The sequence below is a fragment of the Cricetulus griseus genome, chromosome X (assembly GCF_003668045.3).
Source record: "Cricetulus griseus strain 17A/GY chromosome X, alternate assembly CriGri-PICRH-1.0, whole genome shotgun sequence".
NCBI classification, from domain to species: domain Eukaryota; kingdom Metazoa; phylum Chordata; class Mammalia; order Rodentia; family Cricetidae; genus Cricetulus; species Cricetulus griseus.
In genome coordinates this window covers 125,218,614-125,244,220 of record NC_048604.1, presented here as the reverse complement: position 1 = coordinate 125,244,220, position 25,607 = coordinate 125,218,614, and the positions used below count along the sequence as shown (strand labels likewise).

Sequence of the window (25,607 nt, the reverse complement as noted above, 5' to 3'; positions counted from 1 at the left end):
CATTTCAAGTGAGTTGGAAACGTGGGGGTTGAAGAAAGAACTCACTGGTAAAGAGCACTAGTTGCTCTTGCAGAGAATCCAGGTTAAATTCCACAAACCAAATGGTGGTTCACATTCATCCATAACTCTAATTCCAGGGATTTGATCTTCACAACACCAAGCATCATACGGTATACATACATACATATGTATATATATGCAGGCAAAACACTCACATGTAAAATGAAATTAATAAATTCTGAAATAAATTTAAAAAGTGTATTGGAGAGGGTTATTACAATTATTTTTTACCCAAGCTATCAGAGCTCCACCTCCATCACTAGGACAATGCAATGTGACAAAGCTCATACTGGCTTTTGAACTTCCTTTTGGAAATGCACCCAGTAGTTTTACTAGCACTTTTTTATTGATCAAAAAAGTTGCATGGTTACATCTAACTTCATAAAGGATAGAACTCATGCTTCTGTATGCCTAAATAGCACACAGGCCAAACTATATGCTTCCTCATTAGCACTCTCATGCCACCCCTTCTGTGTGTATAATAATCAGTACAATATGTACTATGGAAATATTAATAGACACATAAAAAGAGAGCTAAGCTACATGTTTTGCTATGTAGAAAATACTCATTCATAATACCACTATTTATGTAAATGAAAATACCTATCTGAAACAAATGTATATTATTTACAAACACACACACACACACACACACACACACACACACACACACACACACACACACACACACACACACACACACACAAAACTGAGAAGGGAATAAGAACACCAGAAGTAATCAAAAGGAAAGTAACTATATGTTTTAATTTTAGTTAAGAAAATAAAATGACAAAATATTAATTACTGATTATTTCAGCTGCTGGAGAGGATGATTGTTCATCATACCACTCTTCAAAATTTTTCAATACATTAAAATCTTTGAAAATAACTGTTGAAAGAACCAAGAATGTTTCAGTCTAAAAAGACCACAGGTGAGAGAAAGGGAATTGGGAAGCAGAAAAAATGATTTAAATAATTTAACAAGGATGATTTTCTCTTTGGCAACTAAGAGGAGGAACATTCCTTTGTAACATAAAAATATGAGAGTTTTCTTTTGAACTAGTTATTTTGGCTACTATCAAAAGAAAAAAATAAAGTTTTACTAATAGAAAAGAAGTACCACTGACCTGTAGTGTTGTGGAAAGGGCCAGTGAAGTACAACACTAATAGGGTCATAACTCAGACAGTTCCATGCTGCTAACTTGCTCCCAGGCAAGAAGACAACAGATTTCAATTGTTTTAATGAATGAGGCAATATGCTATGTCTGAGACTCTTCTCTGTGAAAGCTATCATAGTTTTTAATCCCTCAAGTTTTTTTTTCTGTACATAGTTTATACATGCCCAGAAGGCTATGAGTTGCCCAGAAGGCTATGAGTTGAACAGTCTTTGCATGTCTAGAACCCAGTGACTCTTAATAAACTAGGAAGCTCACTGTGGTTTTTAAAGCATGTATGTTCCACCATGAATATAGTTAGCATGGTAGAACATAAAAACAAACACATGCATTACTTATGCATTTTGGTACATTTAAGATTTCCTTCCTTCAATGATTCTGTATCACATTAAGAAAAGAAAAAGGTAGTTACTTATTTGATAATTTCTCCTATAAAAAAACAAAAATGTGTGTTTGAGCTATACAGTTAGACACTGTCTCAAAAAACAAACAGAAGTTTTAACAAATTTTATCTACCCAGTTATACAAAACACTCTGAAACCAAGTACTTCAGAGATGTAATTACTCTGAAGTAGAGCATTCAACCCCAAAACATACAGCATGTGTTCTGGTTCAAGTTTTGTTTTGTTTTAAAAGGGAACTTCTAACACTCAGAGAAAATGGAGGGAAATCCCCTGGGTTTTTCCTCTCCTTTTCCTCCCCTCTCATGCCCGGAAGATCCCATGGTGGGGGCTGTGCAATGATACTGATTAACTTAGGGAGACTATAGTAGCTACAACTCCAAATGAGAGGAAACTTTTGTTCCATGTGGTGGAGCCATCAATGGCCCCAAAGAGTCAAATGATATTTCTTTTAGCCTTGAGGTGGGTTTTTTGTTTGTAGCCCAAAGTGACCTGGAATCCACTTTGTAGTCCATCACCTGTACCCACTGAAAGTAGTAGCTCTTACTCTAATGGGTGCATACATAGGACATATGTGAATCATACTTCAAAGACACTGAATGATGAACTAATACTGGAACTGCCACCCACAGAAAGCAAACTGGAACTTGTAGTTGGAATCTAACTAGGTTAACCAATGCTAAAACAAATGTATCAACAGCTGTCTTTGGTAGTTTGAATGTAATTGGCCCCCATAAACTCATAGGGAATGGCACTATTAGGAGGTATGGCTTTGTTGGAGTGGGTATGACCTTGTTGGAGGAAGTGTGTCACTGTGAAGGTGGGCTCTGAGGTCCCATATATGCTCAAGCCACTACCAGTGTTTCAGATCACTTCCTGTTACCTGTGGGTCAAGATGTAGGACTCTCAGCTCCTTCTCCAGCACCATGTCAGCCTACACACCACCATGTCACACCACAATAATGGACTAAACCTCTCAAACTATAAGCCAGCCCAATTAAATGTTTTCTTTTATAAGAGTTGCCATGTTTTATTAATACTCATAGGACATAGGACTCCCCTTTCCTAAACAGAAGTGGACAAGTGGATTGAGGGATGAGAACAGAGGGGGGCGGAGTGGAGGAACTAGAAGAAGAGGAGGAAGGGGAAACTGCACCTGGGATATAAGATAATTTTATTTTAAAAAAAGTGTTGCGGCCAGGAGGTAATGGTGCACACCTTTAATCCCAGCACTTGGGAGGCAGAGGCAGGCGGATCTCTGTGAGTTTGAGGCCAGCTTGGTCTACATAGTGAGTTCCAGAACAGCCAGGGCTACACAGAGAAACCATGTCTCGAAAAATTTAAAAAAAAAAGAATTGCCACGCTCATGGTGTCTCATCTCAGCAGTTGAAACCCTAAGACACCTTCACTGCAACGAAACAAGGTCCACATTCATATAACACATTATGAAAAACTTCCAAGGAAAAATCTAAAATTACTTGTTATACAAAAAGAACCATAAAATGCCAACTTACACACGGGAAAAGATAACAGATGCCAACAATAAGACAAACACTGAAATTATTTTTTCCCTAGGACAAAAATTTTAATTGGATGGAAAGAGGTAGAAGAAAGGGGAATAACACTGATTATGAGATTCAGGTGGTCCAAATGCTGAAATGATCTAATAACTTTAAATCAGCTGTTATAAAAAAATCTTCAAATAACTAACATCAAATGTGAACCCATTCTAATGAATGCCAAAATAAGCTGAGTATAGTGGGACAGGCCTGTACTCCCAATAATTGGAAGGTGGGGGCTGGTGAATTAAAGCTCAAATCCAGTTTGCATTATATAAGATCATGTCTCAAACAAAATGAAAGCTAAAATAAATATCAGTAAAAAACTCTACAAAGATATAAACAAATTGAAACTTCAGGAAAAGAAAATGAAATACCCAAAGTAAAAATTAATTGTATCATTGAATGGAAGACAAAGTGAACTTAAAGATAAAGAAATCATTCTATCTAAATGATAGGAAAAATGGAATAAAGAACAAACATCAGGAATATGTGGGATAATAAAGGATCTAATATTTATGTTCAGATACAATACAAAGAAAGTGTAATACCGAAAAGCTTAGTAAGAAAATTTAGTTAAAAGGTGCAGAAAAGCAGAGAGAATACCAAACAGACTAAACACAAATAAATTCAAGGTGACACACATCATAATCAGACTATAAAAACTAAAGACCAAGAACTGAAGAAACAAGACAATTCAACCTCAATAGCTACAGATCCCACTCTTGATAATAGAACTGGAAAGAAAATCATTAAGAACACAGAAAACTTAAGCAACACAATACACACACACACACACACACACACACACACACACACACACACACACACACACACACACGACCCAACTAGCATCTATCAAAATCTCCTTTGAGGACAAGCAAAATAAATATGCTTCTTAAGTACACAAGCTACATTTACCAGAAATTGATAACTAGACAATAAAATGGCTCAAAGCTCAGGAAAATAGCTTGGCACTTTCTTTCCTTTTTATTTTTTTCTTGAGTCAGGATTTCATGCAACCAAGGCTAGCCTCAAACTTGCTATGTAGCCAAAGCTGACCTTAGGCCTCCACCTTCCATGAGCTGGGATTATAAATGTACTTTGCCACACCCAGCAGCAGTTTCTTTTAAAAGCTAAATAGACATTTGCCACATAGCCCAGCAATTCTATTCCTATGAATTTACCCAAGAGAAATGAATAGTCATGTCCATACAAAGACATCTACTTGAATGTTCATGACATCATTATTCATGAGAAAAAGTATCAACATTCCAAATATCCATCCACTGGGAAATACATAACTACAGTATATTATACCTATATTACAGAAAATTATTTGCTATTTTTATTAAACTATTAATACATGGTAACAACCATCGATAAACTTCAAATTAGTATGCTATATAAAAGAGCTATACAGAAAATCCCATATATTACATGCTACTATTTTATGAAATTTCCACAAATCTACAGAAGCAGACAATGAATTGCTTGAAAACTTAACAGTGAGTTGACGATAACAGGCAAAAGAATTTTATTAAGTGATGGAAATAGTGTCAAACTAGATTTTAGACTGTACAACTTAGTAAATTTGTTTTTAAAAGTATTAAACTATATATTTAAATATAAATGTTATGGTATGCAAATTATACTTAAGAAAGTTGATATTCCTATAAGATTAGGTGATATGATTGTTTCAGTTTGTGTAAATACATACTATGTTTATTTTCACAACAAAATTATCTAACAACTCATTTCTTAGAACATCTCCCAGTTTTTAGAAAATATATTGACTATACTGTTTACACACATGTTTAATCTAGAAATTAGGCACAGAAAAATATTAACAACAATAAATATAACAATATAGTGTAATAGGGCTAGGGTGTTGTGCATGCTTTTAATCCCAGCACTCAAGAGACAGAGGCAGGCAGATCTCTGAGGTCTAGGCCTGCCTGGTCTACAGAGAGTGTTCCAGGACAGCCATGGCTACAGAGAAATCCTGTCTCAAAACAAACAAACAAAAAAGAAAAATGGCCAATTTAGCTTAATAAAAGTTTTATGAATGTAGTCCAGAAGGACTTCAACTTCAACATGTGATTTTATTCTCACAAATTCAAGAACTTTCACCCTTCTACTTGAAGAAAGAACTTAAAAGCATCCCTTTGGCATTTTTAAACTTTTGAGCCATTGAGTAAAATGAGGGCTACCTGAATATAAGCATAGCAAACACCTTGACAATTCCTCTAATAACAGAGTAATTGTTATCTGACAACCCAGTGAATCTGGGTGGCTAGTATATATAATGTGGATAAGCTCTATATAACATGCATAAGCTGTACAAAGTGCTGATTCACATTCTGGGCAGCACAATGATCACATCATTCAGAACAGATTTCAACTTAAAAGTTATGAATTGTTTATTTCTGAAATTTTATATTTAGAATTTTTCAGATTGTGGCTATAGTGGTTAATTGATACTATTAAAAAGGGAATCTGAAGATAGGGGAAACTAGCACATATTTAGTAAAATAAGGTTAAATAAATCCAAACTCAAGAGTATGTATGGTATAATTTCATTTATACAAGTGCAGTAAAAGGAAACACTATAGTCTATGGTAAAAAGTGGTTGACTCTGGTTGGAAGAAACTGACTGGAAAGAGATGGTGGCACTTTCTAGGGCAGAGGTTCTCAACCTTCCTAATGCTTCAACCCTTTAATACAGTTCTTCATGTTGCAGTGACCCCAACCATAAATTTATTTTGTTGCTATTTCATAACTTTAATTTTGCTAATGTTATGAATCATGATGTCAATATATGATATGCAACCCACAGGTTGAGAACTATTGTTCTAGGGTGGCATTAATGTTCTATATCTCAGGGTGTGGGCTACATACATTTGTCAATGTTCAAACTGTATTCCTAAAATTCTTGCATTTTACTATATATGAATTGTATTAATTAAAAGAAATTAAGAAACATTATATGGGAGTTGAGACATCTCAGCAGTTAAGATCTTACTAATCTTCCAAAGGAACCAGGTTTGATAGCAGCACCCACACAATGGCTTACAACCATTTGTAACTTTAACAGGAGACCCTCTTCCTGCCTCTGCAGGCACTAGGTGCACACATAGTGGTGCACTTACAAAACATGCAGGTAAGCACTTGTATATATTACTTGGGAGGCTATTAAGGCAGGAAAATCATGAGTTAGTTCAAAGCAAAACTAGGTAACACAGTGAGACATCATCTTATAGAAAAGAAGAAAAAGAAGGCTTCAAGAAGATAACACTGTTACTTATCAAAATGGCTAAAATTATAATCAATAAGTGTTGACAAACATGTGGAAAAGTGTCACCTCTGGTATACTGCCATTAAGAATATAAATTATTATAAAGGCTTTGGAACACTGTGTGATGCTGTCTATTAAAGTTTAACATGTATATATCCTATGAACAGCTACTCTACTCTTGGTTACATATTTGTCAGACAAGTACTCTGATAGTCTCCCCAAAACTTGCTTGTGTGTGTTCAGACACACACTACATGTAATAGCACCAACTGAAAGCATCTCCAAAAGTATTCATAAACAGTAAACCGAACTTTTAATGGTGTGTATTGCCAGGCATGGTGCTGCAACCTTAGTTCCAGAACTTTAGAAGCAGAAGAAGGATCTCTGTGAATTTGAGGCCAGCCAGGGATAGTGAGATCTTACCTTAGAAAAAGGAGTGGTGGCACATGCCTTTAATCTCAGCACTCGGGAGGCAGAGACAGGTGGATCTCTGTGAGTCTGAGGTCAGCCTGGTCTACAGAGACAGTTCCAGGACAGGCTGCAAAACTACAGAGAAACACTGTCTTGGAAAAAAATCTACTCCCTGGCCAACCAATAACTAGTCTAGCCTAAAACCCATGTTAGGAGACTAAGCCCATCTCTGACACGCCTGGAGCTCCAGGACCCAGAGGCTGGAGAGCCCAGCAACCTAATATAGAACCAAACATGACTGGAGACGAAAAAAATCAGTGTAATGATGTCTAACGATATTCTGTTATACTCATAGATTGATGCCTAGTCCAACTGTCATCAGAGAAGCTTCATCCAGCAACTGATGGAAACAGATTTAGAGACCCACAGCCAAACATTAGGCAGAGCTTGGAGAATCCTGCTGAAAAAAAAAAAAGGATTGTAGGAGCCGGGGGGGGGGGGGTGTCAAGGACATCACAAGAAAACCCATAGGAACAACTAATCCGGGCCCATAGGGGCTCATAGAGACTGAACTGACAAACAGAGAGCCTGCATGGGACTGACCTAGGCCCTCTACCTATATGTTACAGTTGTAGTGGGAACAGGGGCTATCTCTGACTTTTTTTTACTGGCTTTTGGCAGCCTATCCTTAATATATTGGGAGGTGCTTAGTCTTACTGCAACTTCATATGCCATGTTTTGTTGATATCCGTGGGAGACCTGCTGTTTCCTGAATGGAAATGGGAGGAGTAGTGGATTGGAGGGTGGGAAGAGAGCCAGAGACACTAGGAGGAGAGGAGGGAGGGGAAACTGCAGCCAGGATGTTAAATAAATTAACAAACAAACAAATAGGAAATCTACTCCCAAACCAGAAAGATGGTTCAGCAGCTAGATGGTTCCAATTTGGGCTACCATCAGCTAGATGGTTCTGCTAATCTTTTCTAGGCTCTCTCAAGCAGTGAAAGTAGCAAACTGGTTGGGACTGAAAGATCTAAGATGGCCTCACTCTTGTCTAGTTGCCAATTAACTGAATTTTTCTCCTTATATCATATTTCTTCCTCCAGGAAGCTAGTTGGAGTTTCAAATCATTGCATCAGGATTTCTAGAGAACAAGAAAGAAGTTACAAGACTTCTTTAAACCTAGGTTAAGTTCCCTACAATTAGCTTATACTATAGTGAATCAGCCAAAGCAACTCACAAAGATATCCCATATTCAAGGAATAGGTGAAAGATTCCATCCATTAATAGGAGCCATTGCAAAGTCACACTGCAAAAGGGTGGGCCACACAGATGAAAAGACAGTGCAGCCATTAAATATTCTACCATACTGTCTCATGCTAGTAATGAGTACTGAGCACATTTAGTCCCAGCTTCAGAGGTGGAAAGAACCACTGAGGTGAAAAAAAATGAGATCTGGAGGCACATCCAGGATGGAACAAATCCACAGGAATAGGGAGCATTCTAGACAAAGGCACTAGAGAAGACCAAAATAACTTCTGCTTAGACTCTAATGAATACAAACTTTGATAAAATAGGTAGAGGATTTAAAAATTATATGTAAGATTGTAAGAAAGGTTATGATTATGAGTGAGACATTTTGACTTCCATGATCTCTGGTATATAGACACTATCTGCTGTTCAGTGAGAAGCCAGGGCCCCGTGGTAACTTAACAGCAGTGACAGTGATGGGAAAATGAGGAAGCTTTTAGAGCCTACGTCTCTTTGGAAAGTATTCTAGAAGAAAGTTAAGTTGGATCTGCAAGGGTGGCACTGAAATCATGTCAAGAAAGTGACCTAAAGAGTTTCCCTAAAAGCAGATGCTTACCCTGAGAGGCTTAAAAAGCAGAATAGTTTTTACAGGTTAATTTATTTAGTAGTATTAAAAAATTGAAGATTAGCCAGGCAGTGGTAGGCAGATCTCTGAATTCAAGGCCAACCTAGTCTACAGACCAAGTTCCAGGACAGGTTCCAAAGCGACAGAGAAATCCTGTCTCAAAAAGCAAATAAAAAGTTGAAGATTTAAGTTAGTTATCCTAGTGCTAGCTGAATTTAGACTCATGACACAGATATACATAAAAACATGCATGCCCCTACCTCTCATTAAAAGATGTAAACTCCTCCTCTAAGAGAGTCTTACTATGCAGCACACAGGTGACTATCACTGTGTCTCCTCCTCGTCCTCTTATTAGCAATATAGTCTCACTATAAAGAGGCCAAGCTGGCTTTAAACTCAGTCTCCTGAATGCTGGTATTATAGGCACATGCTATCATTAAGAGGTTAGTTTCATGTGAAACAATAGGATACAGATGTTTACTATAATCTATATTTAAAAGATATCCAAATAACTAAATATTACATAATGGACAAGAATTCCAGCACTAATCCTAACACTTGGAGGCAGAGGCAGGTGAATCTCTGTGAGCCTGAGGCCAGGTCTGTCTACATAATGAGCTCCAAGAAAGTTAGAGTTACATATGGAGACCCTGTCTCAACTGTTTGCGCGCGCGCGCACACACACACACACACACACACACACACACACACACACACACACACACACACACACACACACACACACGAGAGCTGGAGAGATGGTTCTTGCAGAGGAACTGGATTCAGTTCCCAGCATCCATAGGGGCAGTTCACAACCACCTATAACTTCAGTTCCAGGGGATTCAATGTCCTCTGGCCTCTGTGGGCACTGCATGTGCATAATGCACATGCATATGTTCAGTTTTGTTATTAACTGAATATAATTAATATTGTTATTGATTCTCCATACATTTTTGAGCAGTAAGATGTCAAAAACTTTATGGTCCTATACTCTGCAAATAACAATTCAGTTGTATGCCTGCATGTAATACATATATAAACTGGTTACAGGATAAGGAAGCATGACATTTAGGTGCCATAGTGAATAGAAAAAAAAATTAATGGAAGTCTGAACGTGGATTAAAGGATGGCACTCAAGAGGATGGAATGAATCTGAGGCAGTGTGTAGTGGAAGGTCTTGCTGACATAGTATTTTGAAGATACTGTCATAGACAAGATAGGCAGGGCAACAAAAAAAGGGTGTTTCAGCTGTGAGGAAAGGTTCGTGGTATGTGACTATGAAAATGAAAGTTGGATTACTGGTAATGTAGAGGAAGTGAGGCAGCAAGAAAATATTTCAGAGGAGACATCTGTGAAAAACTATTTGAGACTTATTTCACCTAGTTCTCCTGAAATCCAAAGCAGGAAAGAAGTATTTGCAGTTGAAAATATTACAAAACTGAACTAACAAGAAAAAAAATGAGTATTTATATTCCTTGTTCCATATACTGAATTATAGCCATCATTTGGTGAGTTAACAGGTGGAGAAAATTCTCCAGGAAAGATATATCTTTGGTGCTATTCAGACTGAGCCAGACCATACTACAGAGAAGCCATGGGGAGAAAGTGATTTCTGTTGCATATTCTAATGATACAATATTATAGGGAGATCTTTGAGTGAGCATGCAAAATTTTAAAATTTCTTCCTCAATATGCTACTCAAAATTGAAGAGATTTCATGGAAAAAATTTTTTTTGTTTTTTTGTTTTTCAAAACAGGGTTTCTCTGTGTAGCTTTGGAGCCTATCCTGGCACTTGCTCGGGAGACCAGGCTGGCCTTGAACTCACAGAGATCCGCCTGCCTCTGCCTCCCGAGTGCTGGGATTAAAGGCGTATGCCACCAACACCTGGCAGAAAATGCTTTTTAATGTAACACTTGAGAAATCACTTCACACATGCTGTGAGGACTCCAAGAAGACAAGCTTTGTCAGTGTCAACAGTATTTTGAAAAATTATAGGGTTTGTGGATATAGCTCAGTGGTAGAATACATGTTTAGCACACTTAAGGCTTGGATTTAATTCTAGCATCAAAAAAGTTATAAAATAAAGTTTAATAATTTTTAAATAGCTTAATTTCTGGGGAGGTACCGAAGTTTATACACTCAATGAATGCTTTACCTAGGATTTCCTGTATAGACAGCATGATTTAAATAGTGTTAGTTAATTCTGAGCTATTTTCAGAGCTTCTTGTATAAAATATGGCACTACACTCAATTTTTGGTGAACATGATTCTTCCATGTTGAGAATACAAAGCAAACCACCAAAACTTTTCATTTTATTCAACCTTTGGCTGTTATACACTCTCATATATCCATATTTACTATGGAAGAGCTTTTAAATTTCTTTACACATTTTGAAGTTATAACTACCAAGAACACCATAGATTACTTAGTTACTCTTGCTTCAATTAATCAGAGAAATGTTTCTGATAAGAAACAATTCTATTAAGCATAATAATGTGTACTAAATATTGTTCAGATTTATTCCACATAATGATCCTAGATATTATTTGTTTTACAAATAAGAGACACAAAGAAATTAAATTCATTCAAGGTTGTACCACTAATAGTGAGAAAAGCAGGATTCAAACATGGGTTTCTGCCATTCTATATCATAATTCAAATTCTAATTACTATAGTGAATTACAGTATAATTTTAATAATCTCATTCCCAGGAATTACTCTAGAAAAATACAAACTTAAATGCACACAAATACTTGCATGTGAATTTTTACAGCAGTTTGATTCATAATCACCAAAACTCAAAAATAATTCATCTGCCCCTCCATGTTGAATGACTAAACAAATTGTGATATATCTGTACCATGGACTACTCTATGCAGCAAATACAAAAGAAACAAAATACTGACATAACACCTTGAATGATGTGAGTTCTCAAAAGCATATGCTGAGTAAAAAAACAAGATTCACAAAATGACATTCATATTGTATGTTAAAATGACAAAATTATAATGATGGAATACAGAGTAATGGCATCCAGATATTAAAGTAGGAAGGTTCTGTGATTAAGAAGCTAGAATAGCCAGGTGGTGGTGGTGGTGGTGGTGGTGGCGGCAGTGCATGCCTTTAATCCCAGCACTCGGGAGGCAGAGGAAGGCGATCTCTGTGAGTTTGAGGCCAGCCTGGCCTACAGAGTGAGTTTCAGGACAGCCTCCAAAGCTACACAGAGAAACCCTAACTAAAAAAAAAACAAAAGAAGGCTAACATAAAAGAATTTTCTGGGGTAAAGGAACCCTTCTGTACTTAGATCGCGGTTATATGAAAGTATACATGTCAAAAGCCATAGAAACTCATATAACTCCCAGAATTTCCATTTAGTGTTATAATTTTTAAAAACATTGTGTCATCATTTGGTTAGTACGAATTGCTGTACTTCCTAATATATATACATATATATATATATATATGTATATATATATATATATGAATTCTACCTACAACAATGGGATTCAATGTTAAAATAGATTAGAATATAGACATTTTAGAAATTGCAGTATCCTTCCCATCACAGAATTTTTATTGCCCTTGAGGACCCCTTACTCTACCTACTAGGACAGGCCTGTATTAGACTCAAATCTACTATCTTAATCATAATACAGGGTGCAACCAACCAATGTTTGCTAAACTGACTTGCTTTGGCAATGTGGAGGAAAGTGACAAACGCATGGTCATTAACAAAATCTGTATCTAGATAGATCAAATCTTGCTCTAATTTCTAATGAAACAATTACTAAGTTGTTAAAAGATATGATCAATAATTACAAGGCATACATAAAATTTTGAAAAAAAGCAGACAGCATATCTCCAGTGATACAGAGGTTTTTAAAGCCTAAAATAGGCAAAATCCAAACAACAATTACTCCATGCTCCCTAATCATAAAATTCAATGGGTTAAGTAAAAGAAATATAAAGAGAGATATATACTGACTTTCTAGATATGTGATATATTTCAGCTCAGATACATAAAGCTTTCTGAGGCCATCATCCTAGACTTAAAACAAAAAAGCTTGCCAAACTCAAAGGCAGTCTAGCAGGGAAGTAAAGTTGCAGGACAAACTACAACCCTCATATCCAAAAAGACCAGAGACCTACATAGAGACTCAGGTTTGGGCACATAAGCCTGTATGAATTTTGAACCAGAAATTCTATGATTAGCCATAGTGGGAAGCTTGTGTGTTCCATAAAGTAGTTTCTACCCCTTTAAAAAGCTTTTCCTATAGGAATCTCACCAACTTTCAAGGTGAAGACCAGGGAAAACCTAAGAAAAGGCTCCCATGGTGGTACTTGGCTGGCTGGCTGGCTGGCTGACTAAAACAGTTCACTGTAACTCACCGAGACCACCTTATCTAATCTTGAGTACAGAATAAAGGGGTAAATCCTCAGGGAGAAGGATATTAGTATATTCAACAGGGTGTGGTAAGGGATAGGAAGGAAGAGAAAGAAGCCTTATACAAGAAGAATGAACAGGAAATCTTGCTAGGAACACACTCAAGACCTAGGTTCTAGTACCTGACCAATCAGATAATCAGAAAACACCTCCTCAACAAACCATACCCTACATACCACCTACCTAGTAACAGTGGAATACATCTGGAAAAGCTATAAAAACCTATGTTTGGAAAGTAGCACAATGAACAACCCAAAGCCAAGAATAGTAAAAATGAAGTTATCATGGGGGCTGGAGAGATGGCTCAGCAGTTAAGAGCACTTGCTGTTTTTCAGAGGATCCAGGTTCAGTTCCCAGGACCCACATGGTGGCTCACAACCATGTGCAACTCCAGTTTGAGGGAATTCGACCTCTATAAACACCAGGTACACAAGATAGTCACATACTTGCAGGCAGAACACTCACCCACATAAAATAAACACTAAAAATGTTATCAGTAGAGGAATAGAAAATCTCTGGTGCCCCTACACTGCCTCCCATCTACACACACCCATGTCAACAAAAACATTGAACAGGCCAACTCCTCACTAAAGGCCTAGGAAAGAAACCAGAGCTTTCTAACTACTAAAAATTCATCAGAATCTCTTGCCCATGTGCAGCTTTCAGGATGTTCATGAGGTGTATCAAAAGGTAAGAAAAAAATACCCCAAGTTACAAAGCGGTCCCTGGGTCCAAACACAATAGTACAGATGTCGAAACTATCAAAAATGAAATTTAAAAGAATTATGATTCATGTTTAAAAGTCTAATGGACTGAAGAGATGGTTAAGAGCATTGGCTGATCTTCCAGAGGTCCTGAGTTCAATTCCCAGCAACCACATGGTGGCTCACAACCATCTGTAATGAGTCTGGTGCCCTCTTCTGGTGAGAAGGCATATATGCAGGCAGGAGACTATAGATAATAAATAAATAGAAAAATAGAGAAATAAATGTTTTTAAGAGTCTAACGGATAAAGTACATAATATGCAATCCAGACAGATCATTTCAGCAAAGAAATAGAACCTAGGAGAAAAAAGCAAATAGAAATACTAGAAATAAAAGTTTAAAAAAAAAACCCAACAGTAAACTTGATGCAACAAAGAAAAGTATCAATGAGCTTGAAGGTCATGTTTATTGATCAGGCCACTAAAAATTAAAACAAAATGGGACAAAGGAGACAAAAAGAACCAGCATGCAGGGGCTAGAATGATGGTTCAGTGGTTCTAAGCATTTACTGTTCTTGCAGAGGACCTGGGTTGGATTCCAAGAACCCACATGCTGGCTCACAACCATCTGTAATTCCAGTTCCAGGGAACCTGACACCTTCTTCTCGCTTTCACAGGCAATGCATACATGTGATGCAGACATATATGCAGGCAAAAATAAATATTAAAAGAAACAGCACACAACATTCAAGAACTGTGAGCCATTAGCAGTATAACAAACTTAGGATTGGAATCCTAGAAAAAAAAGCAAAATAGGTAGATTTGAAAAAGTAATGGCTGAGAAATTATAGACATAAACCACAGATAAAATGTTTGGAGAAGGGCTGGAGAGATGGCTCAGGACTGTCTGCTCTTCCAGAGGTCCTGAGTTCAATTCCCAGCAACCACATGGTGGCTTACAACCATCCGTTATGCGATCTGGTGCCCTCTTCTGGTGTGCAGATATATACATGGAAGCAGAATGTTGTATATATAATAAAAATCTTTAAAAAATGTTTGGAGAATATTAAACAGAATACATATGAAAAAATATAAAGCCTTATCTAGGTATATTATATTTAGACTGCTTAAAATCAAAGGCAAAAAGAAAACCTTTAGGGAAACCAGAAGCAAAGAGAGACATTAGATATACTTAAGGATAATAATGATACCAGACTTAACTGGATTATTTGTAACAGTGGAATAATAATACATTGAAGGAGGGGGAAATCTCTTCCAACCATTATTCTACATCATACAAAATGTCCTTCAAAAGTGAGAATATGAAAATTTTCTCACACAAACAAAAAGAGAAGTTACTGCCATCCAATCTACCCTAAAAAATGTTAAAGGAAATTCCTTTAGTCCCATTTTCCTGAAAATTATGTTTTATTTATTTATCTATTTATTTATGTTTTTCTTTTTTGGTTTTTTTTCGAGACAGGGTTTCTCTGTGGCTTTGAAGGCTGTCCTGGAACTAGCTCTTGTAGACCAAGCTGGTCTCGAACTCACAGAGATCTGCCTGCCTCCGCTTCCTGAGTGCTGGGATTAAAGGCGTGTACCACACCCACTCAAAAATTATGTTTTATTTTAAGGTAACGTTTTTATTAATTCTTTGAGAATTTCAGACATGCATACAATGTATTTTGATCGTATTCATCACCCACTCTTCCCTCTAAATCCTCCAAGATCCACCTCTCTCCCACATATTTTTTAAAAACTAGCTCATATAAAGTCCAAATTGTGCTGTCCATATATGGATTGGTGTAGGCTACCCACTACAGCATGGGTAATCTATTAGGGACTATACTCCTAAAGAAAACTGACTCTCCTCCTAGAAGCTATAATTCTCAATAGCTCCTCAAGTAGAAGTGGAAGCTTATGAGCCCCTCCTTCTCCTCCATGCTGGAGCATTGAGTAGCTAAAGAAAATTATTTAAGTAGGTAGGGAAACTAGGATTAACAAAAGAAATAAAAAGCACTGGAAAGGAAATAAATGAAGGTAGAATATGACATTTTATTTTTTGAATGTTTAAAAAGTCAATTTTCTATCTATCAGCCAAAGGCCAATTTTACAAGCAAGCCTTCCTACTGAGACAGCAGCCTCAAATCTGTTAGGTAAATTGCTTTCTACACAAAAGGACATATACTATAAACCAAAATTCTACAGCTAGTATTATTCTTGATGAGAGATGGTAACAAGTTAAGTGTTCCATTTTCACTACAATTCTGAAGATGAAAAATGTCAGAGTACTAATATTACTTATTTCAAGACTCACTACAAAACTATAGTACTCAAGAAAGTATGTTAACATAGTGTATCATAGCTAGGATAAGGCTCAGTGGTAGAGCACTTGCCCATCATGCTTTAGGCCATGAGATCTACCCTCAGCACTGCAAAGAAAATAAAGTAGTATAATTAATGGGAAAATGGCTGAGACACACAGATTCATGAAGCAGAGAAGCTCAGAAACAGATGCAAAGGCAATTGAATAAATAAAAGATAGACTTTTCAACAAATGGTGCAATAAAATATCCCATATGTGGGAAAATGTACTTCAGCACATACTTCACTTCCATGGCTTATTGAAATACAAATTGATAGAACCACTTTGGAGGACAGTTGGTCCACTTCTGTCAGAGAAAAGACCAGCAATTCCATTTACATGTATTTATCCAAAAGGAATTGAAAATTTATGCTCACACAAAGACCTATTAAAGCTAATATTTACCACACCTGTTGTCCCTTAGCCTACACACACGTAATTCAAAGCTGGAGTGGTCTAGTATTATGTTATACAAGAAAAGCCCTGGATAGGCTCAATCCCCAGCACCACACAAGAAAAAGTCATTAGTATACCAAGAAGCATTTCTAGGAGAAAATAACTTACCTGGATATCATACATAAATACACACACACACACACACACACACTCACACACACACACACACACACACACACACACACACAGACTCACACACACACACACACACACACACACACACACACACACACACACACACACACACACACACACACACACACACACACACGAATAGATCTGATCAAGTCACATTGGGAAGGAGTCCATAGGAGTACCCATCACTATGTATCAGCTCTCTTTTTAAAAACACATTTAATTTTTTTTTTTTTTTTTTGGTTTTTCGAGACAGGGTTTCTCTGTATGGCTCTGGAACCTGTCCTGGAACTCACTCTATAGACCAGGCTGGCCTCGAACTCACAGAAATCATCCTGCCTCTGCCTCCCCGCATGCTGGGATTAAAGGCATACCAACGCCTGGCTTAAAAAAAAACACATTTAATTTTTGAAATAGGAAAATAAACAACACATCTTAAAAGTCAAAAGGTATACATTGGAGCTTATGCAATGAAAAGTCTCCCTCTCGTTCATGCCACCAAACTGTCTGTGCTTGAATAGCCCTCCAGAAATATTTTGTGTCTACGTAAGTAAAAAACTACATACTCTTGCACTCAACTCATCTGTTTTACATACATGGTAATAACCACTCTACTCGGTTTCTTGATTTTTCTCACTCTATACATTATAGATTATATAACATACAGTATAATATTCTTGTATAACTAAGCCCTGACCGATACTTAATATATCACCAATCTTCTGCTACTATAGGCAATATTCCATTTAACTTATAAGTATTTATAGAATTAATTCTTAGATAAAGTGCTAAGTCAAATGCATGTTTATAAATATGAATGGCTCTTTTCGAGTTACTGACTTAAATATCAGGAATTCTAAATTTTTATCCTAGGAGGAAATAAAATCTAAGATTATATTATCACACAATTTTCAGGAAGAACATACACCCCTATGACGCACAAAATGAGCGTTTATTACATTTCCCACATTTTCAAAGATCATTACATTTTTATATAATAAATTTCAGCCTTCAAGCTGTTGAAAAAATCTATGTTATGTAAAGAATGTTACCTTTGAGATCTTCCAGAACAAGGTCAAAGCCTGATGCTCCAAGTTGGTGGACGTTGGCCACTCACTTCACAGTATGATACTGGATTCTTCACTGCAACCATAGGATATTTTAAAAATTTGAATAAATAAAACATATTTACAAAGAATTCTTTATCCTTATTACAATGCCCAAATAAGCATTTCTTCTCTTAGGTAAAAATTATATATGAAAAAGGGGAGGGGCTAAAGGCAAAATTGCCAATGTTCCTCTCATCCCATGGTGGTAGATTCCTAAATCTTTCTGCTTAACTACAAAGCATAGTACAAAAGGATTTTGTGATAAATACCGAATGGGTGTTGTAGAAACACAGGAGCTTCTTTGGTAATAGCTGGGTAAGATCAGAGAGCAACTGACCCATTTGTGAGAATATCTACTTCCAAAATCTCTAGCTTTCCATTCACTACCAATTATGCATTATTGCTGTAAAGGTGCCCAATTTGTTCACAACTCCTTACATCCACTCTTTGAATGGTCTGCCACAATGTCTCTGGACTTGGTCATGAATGCACTCTTGTGATTTACCAACAGAAAAATAGCAAATTCGACAGAAGCAGACACTTGAGAAAAGTACTTAGGTACTGGCTGGTGCTTTGTCTTACTTGCTTCTCTCTTTTGGGACTCTGAGTCTATGTTACTAAGTCCACACTAGCCACCTAAAAGAGACCACATAGAATGATGAGCCATCCAAGCTCATCTAAGCCTCCAACCTAAACATTTAGTCTACCAAGCACCAGCTATCTATGCAAGGCCATCCTAAATCATCAAGCTGCTAACTAACCACTTTCTCTTACCCACAAAAGCTAACTAGCACAGGTTACTTAAAAGTATGTTTGTGACCCAATATATATGGCAAGGGGAAGAAAACACTGCTTTTCTCTTGTGATGTTTACACTGTACATAAAAACAGTTTCCAGCCGGGCAGTGGTGGTGCGCGCTTTTAATCCCAGCACTCGGGAGGCAGAGGCAGGTGGATCTCTCTAAGTTTGAGGCCAGACTGGTCTACGCATCGAGTGCCAGGACAACCTCCAAAGCCATGCAGAGAAACCCTGTCTCGAAAAACAAAACAAAACAAAACAAAAAAAAACCACCCAAAAAAACCAACCAACAAACAAACAAACAAAAAGCCAGTTTCAAGCCAGGCAGTGGTGGTGCATGCCTTTAATCCCAGCACTTGGGAAGTAGAGGCAAGTGAGTCTCTGTGAATTGGAGGCCAGCCTGGTCTACAGAGTAAGTGCCAGGAGAGGCTCCAAAGCTACACAGAGAAACCATGTCTCAAAAAACCAAGAGTAAATAAATAAAGTTTCAAATATAAAAACCAGTACTTGAATGAAAATATGAAAAAATATTACATAAAAATGTTTCAAAAAAATGTTTCAATTCTTTCCAGAGTCTCACAAATGTGCTGTCTGCCATCACAGATGGCACACACACAAAATTTAAAACATGACAAATTTCCATTTAGTCACATTAGTATCTTAATTATGATATATTTAAACTAAATCCTTGTACTCCACAGTTCCATTTGTAATGCTAAATCTAGAATTCCAAAAATTACTTTTCCTCCCAATTCCAATTGTTTATCTATTTCACAGGGCTTAATGAAAGCTGAAGGATTAGTCTTAATGAAGCCTAAAATGCAAGATATGAACCTAATTAAACCTCTTTCTACCAGCATTCTTAAGCAGTACCTTCTTCTAGTATCAAGGCAACTTTTACCAATATTCACAGAAGACAGTAAAAGTCATCTACCAACATTCTGGTGGAGGTTTTATACAGAAACATCACCTCTATTGGAATAAAAAGTAGAATACTGAAGAAATGACTTAAAGCTTTTTTAGGCACCACTGGATACTTTTCTCAAGTACACACAGACACACACAGACACACACAGACACAGACAGACAGACAGACAGACAGACAGACAGACAGACAGACAGACAGACACACACACACACACACACACACACACACACACACACACACACACACACACACACTCATGCAGTTTAGGAAAAGTTTAATAAAATACCTTGAAGTAGCCTCTGCCAGTCTCCCAACTCAGTGCTATCACAACAACTATTTCCTCTGCCTGGCAACTTCTTCTCTCTACCTTTTAGCTTATTTATTATTATTCTCGAGGCTTCAAGAGTACTGCACTGGTTTCGGTCACAGAATTAATTCTATCTCTTCCTTGCTGTGTGACTTTATGCAGGTGAAGTCTGCCTTACCATTTTAAGATTCACACCTCTGAGAGGTATCCTCTGCTCATAGTGCTATCCAGTGCTCAACATAAAGAAAACTGTTACCAAAATCACTGTTGCTATTATTTTTATTATTCCATAAGGTAATTGCCATAGTCTTCCCTAGAACTAGAAATCCTACATTTATCTGTTGAAAAAAATAGCTCTTTGGATTCTACCTTAATACCTAACAATTTACATGTTATTCCCAACATACAGCATTTTTTGGTAAAGGGAGAAATAAATGTTTACAGAGCAACTATTACTTCAACTAAATTCTCACTACCATCCTCAGAGATATAATCTGGCACATGAAGAAACTGAGGCACAAAGAATTAAAGTAGCCAAGATCAAGAGGAAGAACCAGAATGTGAGTCTAAGTTTGCCTGATTCCATTGCCTGTGGTGGATGTATGACATCAAAGGATTCCCTAACTCATAAACTTTGTTATCTAAGAGCAGAAGGCCTTAAAGATGGATATGCACAGCTACATCCAGTTAAGTGACTCCCAGATATCTACTCTTCAGATCCTTAACCAGGCCTCTGTTCCCATCAGCATAACATTCCTCCTCCTAACTGTTGAAAAGATTCCTCAAATTCTTTCCACTGGACATTAAGCTCTTAAGGGGATGAGTATCATTCTCCTTTTATACCCCCAGCAAATAGAAAGCACTCAGTATGTTTGCTGAATGAATTAAATGGAAACTATATTAATGGCCACAAAGTTTAGGGTTTTCATAGTATTAAAATGTGACATAGGAAAACACACAACAAGAACAGTGAAATGGGGAGAGGGTTTCTTAAATAATTTTACTATTGGCCATGATTTCCCTATCTAGCATCAGAGATTCCACTTGATTTACAAACATACGCTTGGTAGCTACAGGGAGACTTTACCTCTGGGCCCCTCCCCACCACAAATGTTCTGCTACACCAGTGATTGCATCTGAGACACTCTTTATGACACAATGGCCTTAACAAATACCACTCTCTCCATGGTTATGCTCAAATGATTTGTAAAAAGAAACAGAAAGAGCAAATGAAAGCAAACTGTTTATAACTAGTGACCTTGGATAAAGGGACTACAGTGAGTTTTTGTACCAATTTTGCAACTTTTTTTGAAATGTTAATATTTTATCAAAGTTAAGTTTTCAAAATCTAAAAATGAATAATACCAGCAAATTTCCCAGGAGATTTCAACACAGAAGGTTCAGTGTATAGACCGGGTTGATATCACATTCTCTTATTAGCTAGTCCAAAAACAACATTCTAGCCAAGCATAGAACTCATGTTTTATAATCCCAGCACTTGGGAGGCTGAGGCAGGAGGATCATAAGTTGGAAGGACAGTCTGGGCTACACAGTAAACCCTGTCTCAAAATAACAACAACAACAGCAACAAACACACTGGCTTAGGCTTTTTTTTTTTTTTTTGCCTATCATCGGGTATCAGAAAAAAAATGACTTCTCTATGTAGTGGGGCATAGCCATGGTTTCTGAGTTGGAGTAGAAAAACTATTTGTTTCTTGAAGGACACTCATGGTATCACAGATGCCTCCTACTGGCCAAAGTCCCAGTACAACTTCCCTTTGCCAGATCCTTTTTCATCAGGGCATATCTGAACACCCATAGTGCCCCCAAGGACATCCCCTCATGCTCAGAAAGAAAGCCCTTTGAGTTCTTACCTTCCCTTTCCCAAGTCTGGCAGATTGGATCAGGTAAGTTTCCTTTTGTCTATGGAAAGACCTAGAGAGAGGACACAAAAATAACCATGGGGAATCACAAAAACAGTAAACTTAAAAGCAGTAGTTACTTGCTCTATAATGATCACCTGCTAGCACCCTCTTATTTATTCATTGCTCCTAACCAATCATCCTAGATTCTCCTCACCCTGGAAACCTTTATAAAGCTGAGGAAGCTAGAACATTTGCAACCACAGTAACTACAGTAACTAGAACAATACAAACTTATGAATGAGCCAACTTTTCCCACTTTGTAAAGGTATCAGTATAAGGGATAGGTAGCTCAGTGGTAGAATGCTTGTTTAGTATGTGCAAAGCTCTGGGTCCAATTTTCAACACCCAAAATTATGGCTAGGATAGTGCCAACGGGTATCGCCCAACACCCACCATTCATCTAGAAAAGTGAGGCAAGAAAAGATCACAGGGCTGGTTGATAATGGTGCATGCCTTTGATCCCAGCACTCGGGAGGCAGAGGCAGTCGGATCTCTGTGAATTCAAGACCAGCCTGCTCTACAAAGCGAGTGCCAAGATAGGCTCCAAAGCTACACAGAGAAACCCTGTCTTAAAAAGCCAAAAAAAAAAAAAGATCACAGTAAATTATCCTGATCAGATCATCTTAAGTCAGCATGTCAGTTCTATCTTCTTCAGTTCCTATTTTTTGTAAACTCCATGAAGAGGTACATTATGTCCCACGATAATATTCAACCTCATTTTAGCCTCCCTCTCTGCATCCCTGATCAAAGATTCTAAGAGCTCTCTAATATCACGTCTTCACAAACACCTGATGTCTCCTGATTTCCTCACCACCCCCAAAATATGTGATTAGTTTCAGCTAAACCTCAAAGTAAAAAAAAAAAGAGAGGGCTTTGTATAGCTTAGAGGACAAACATTTGTTATGGTTGGTAGAACACAAGAGAGGGGAAAGACAACATTATTAAAGGAGATGGCCATACTAACCCTGTAAGTCTTCAACATCCTCGTACTTTAGCTTTCACTAACCCACGTCTCAGGTTTGATAACTGCCCCGGAATCATCAGCTGTGATGATGGTCCTGGGACTCACCTCTACAAGCTAGAAAGTGATTCACATGTGCCCTGAAAGCTGTTTCCAAGTCGTTCCCGATCCCTTCACTTTGAACTGCCTGGAATAAGAATCATACCACACTGAGGAAACAAAGTGTGGATTCCACAGTTAGAACACTGTAAACCTGTATTATTTCAGAACTAATTGGTTAAAAAATGTGAGGAACTCTTTCAAGGCGACAGTGTTGGAATAAGAGCTCTTCTCTAGTGAACAGAAGTATACAGAAAAGCACAAGTGAAAGAAACGTGACAATGATGGTACCTGATGTTGAGAACTTAACATGAACTGGGCACTCCCCAGCTTAATATGAACAGCACCCCCCAACTTCTGTAATCCTCGAAGTGAGAGTTTATCCTCTAATAATTCAAGTATTTAAACTCAGAGCTCACCTTAGATAAAAAAGAAAACGATAATTATGGAAGGATACTCTTAAGGTTAAACAAAAAAGAAAAAAAACATTTTTACTTACCCATAATGTGAGAACTACACTATTCAAAGGGTACAAAGGCCAGGCTCTGTTCCCACCATTACAGATGTTATAGAAATACTAAACTAAATAAAACACAATGCTTTGTTTCAAGTGGACTCTGCTCTTCTCCCCACCCCCATTCTCCAACCCCCAAGGCTGACAAGAAGTGGCTGCAGGCAAGGTATTTAAGAAGTACTCTGGGAAAGTGGATTCTGGTTAGCATGAACTAGGCAACGATGTTGTGCAACCAGTTTTTACCTACTTTTTTTCATTACTTTTCAGAGTTTAGGGAGTAGCATTTATCTTTATCTGACTGAATGGAGGGAATGAAGTCGCCTTTCTGTCTAGGACACTGGAATCACAGTCACCACGGTTTTGATTTCTTGTACAACCAAACTGTGGAGCGTAGAGGGTGGGGTTCTCACCCTCAGCTTCAGAGATGAGTGCATCTCACAAGGTAGGGGTCGACCCTTGCACACACCTCAGAACACAAGAGTTCCTTCCAACTCAGAACGCCAATGGAGTAGCCAAACAAGTTTCTTGCCCAATCCCTATATATGTCCTAGGGCTGCACAGAGATAAACTCTTAAGCATGTCTTCACATACCACCATTGAGGACACTCATCTGAGATCCCACCTCACTTTCTTCCTGACAAATAATGAGCGCAGGTTGCCCTGTGTAATTTAAAGCCAGACTCCACCAAAGCCAAGGCTCTGCTCTGAAATGCAGGAGGAAAAGATTGGGGGATCAAATAAATAGATAGATAAATAAATAAACAAATAAATGTGCCCCCCTAAGAGGAGGTAATAAAACGAACTCAAGAGCTGGAGAAAAGTTAACAACTGTGCCATGCCCGGTGGCAGAAAAAAAAAATCTCCCCGTAATTGGCAAAGCCCCGGCGATTCTCCGACCCCCAGGACCGTAGGGCGCTTGGCGGCTGCGACCACTCGCAATGTTCTAACAATGACCGGAGAAAGGAAAGTTCGCTGGCCGTCAGGGCGCCCGCGCTCCCGCTAGGTTGGCATCTGGGCTCTCGGGGTGCCTGCTTGCTCCCTGCACTGCCCGTCTCCCCCTCTCCAGACACTCGGTGTCTTCCCGCTCCGCAAGGCTCAAACAGCCAGGGTGCGCCCTCTCGCTGCTCGGACCAGCCAGCCAGCCAGCCACAGGCGGCAGAAAAGAGCATGCCCTCTAGCCCCGAGGTCTGGCCCCCACGAGTCCCGGATAGCACGGACCCGGCAAGAGAAGGGGCACCGGGAGGGGACTCGGAAGGGAACGGCTGCCACAGTTATGGCGCTCAGTGCCTCCTGAGGTGGCCTAGAGGCTGCCGCCGAGCTCGCGTGTCCGTGTCCGCCCCCCCCCACCCCGCCGCCCCCAGCTCGGGCCACCAGGCACAGCGCGCCACCAGCTGAGGGGCGACCGGGCACTTTACCTCAGCCCACACACGCTCTCTGCTCTGAGGCTCTCGGGGGACACCGGAGGCGACCGCTTCGTGGAACTGAGCGCGGCGAGGCCGGGACCCCTAGCTCCACGCCGCCTTCGTCCCACTCCTCGAGGCCGCCACTCCCGCCGCCAGAGCCGCACTACGCCCACAGGCTCGCTGCTGCGGCTGCCCTGCCCTCGAGAGCGCCTACCTCCGGCGCTGCTGCGGGCTCCGCTCCTTCCCTGCAACACAGGGGCCCCTCAACGTGCCGAGCGAGTCCGGCTCGGGTGGTAACCGCCCCCTAGCCGCCCGCTTTCTTCTCTTCCCTCCCTCGCACCTGCCCCCTAATCTCCTCCTCACCCCGCCCTCCCGCCCGGGCCTCACGAGGAGCCGCGGGGGCCGCCCCCTAGCGCTCGGCTCCCGCCCTCGCCCTGGCCGCCTGGCCCGTCAGGCCTCAGCCCTAGGCAGGCTGCTGGGCGGCGGCGGCCGAGGAGGCGCGGAGCACTATTGTATTCCTGACACTGTGCGCTCCCACGCTCCGCCTCTTCCCTTTCCTTCCTCACCACCGCCACTCCCCCCCCCGCCCCCCCCCCGCCGGCTGCGCTCGCCCTACCCGACCGGCTCCCTGCCGTCTGCTCGCCTCGCGCTCTTCTGGCGGGCTGGGCGCCGTTGCCAAC

The 25,607-nt window shown here is 39.2% G+C and overlaps 1 protein-coding gene across 15 annotated transcripts in view; it reads right to left on the bottom strand.

The window, feature by feature from the left end:
• Positions 1-25,253, bottom strand: part of Jade3 (jade family PHD finger 3) — a 126,743-nt gene extending 101,490 nt beyond the window's left edge. The window contains exons 1-5 of one of the 15 annotated variants that reach the window (XM_035450004.1): positions 25,142-25,246; positions 23,302-23,429; positions 23,020-23,120; positions 21,900-21,960; positions 17,936-18,026 (exon numbers count right to left, since the gene is read on the bottom strand). The gene's annotated coding sequence lies outside the window, so the exon portion shown is untranslated. The other 14 variants (XM_035450007.1, XM_027432295.2, XM_035450006.1 and 11 more) reach the window with 14 other exon arrangements.
• Positions 25,254-25,607: the final 354 nt, after the last annotated feature.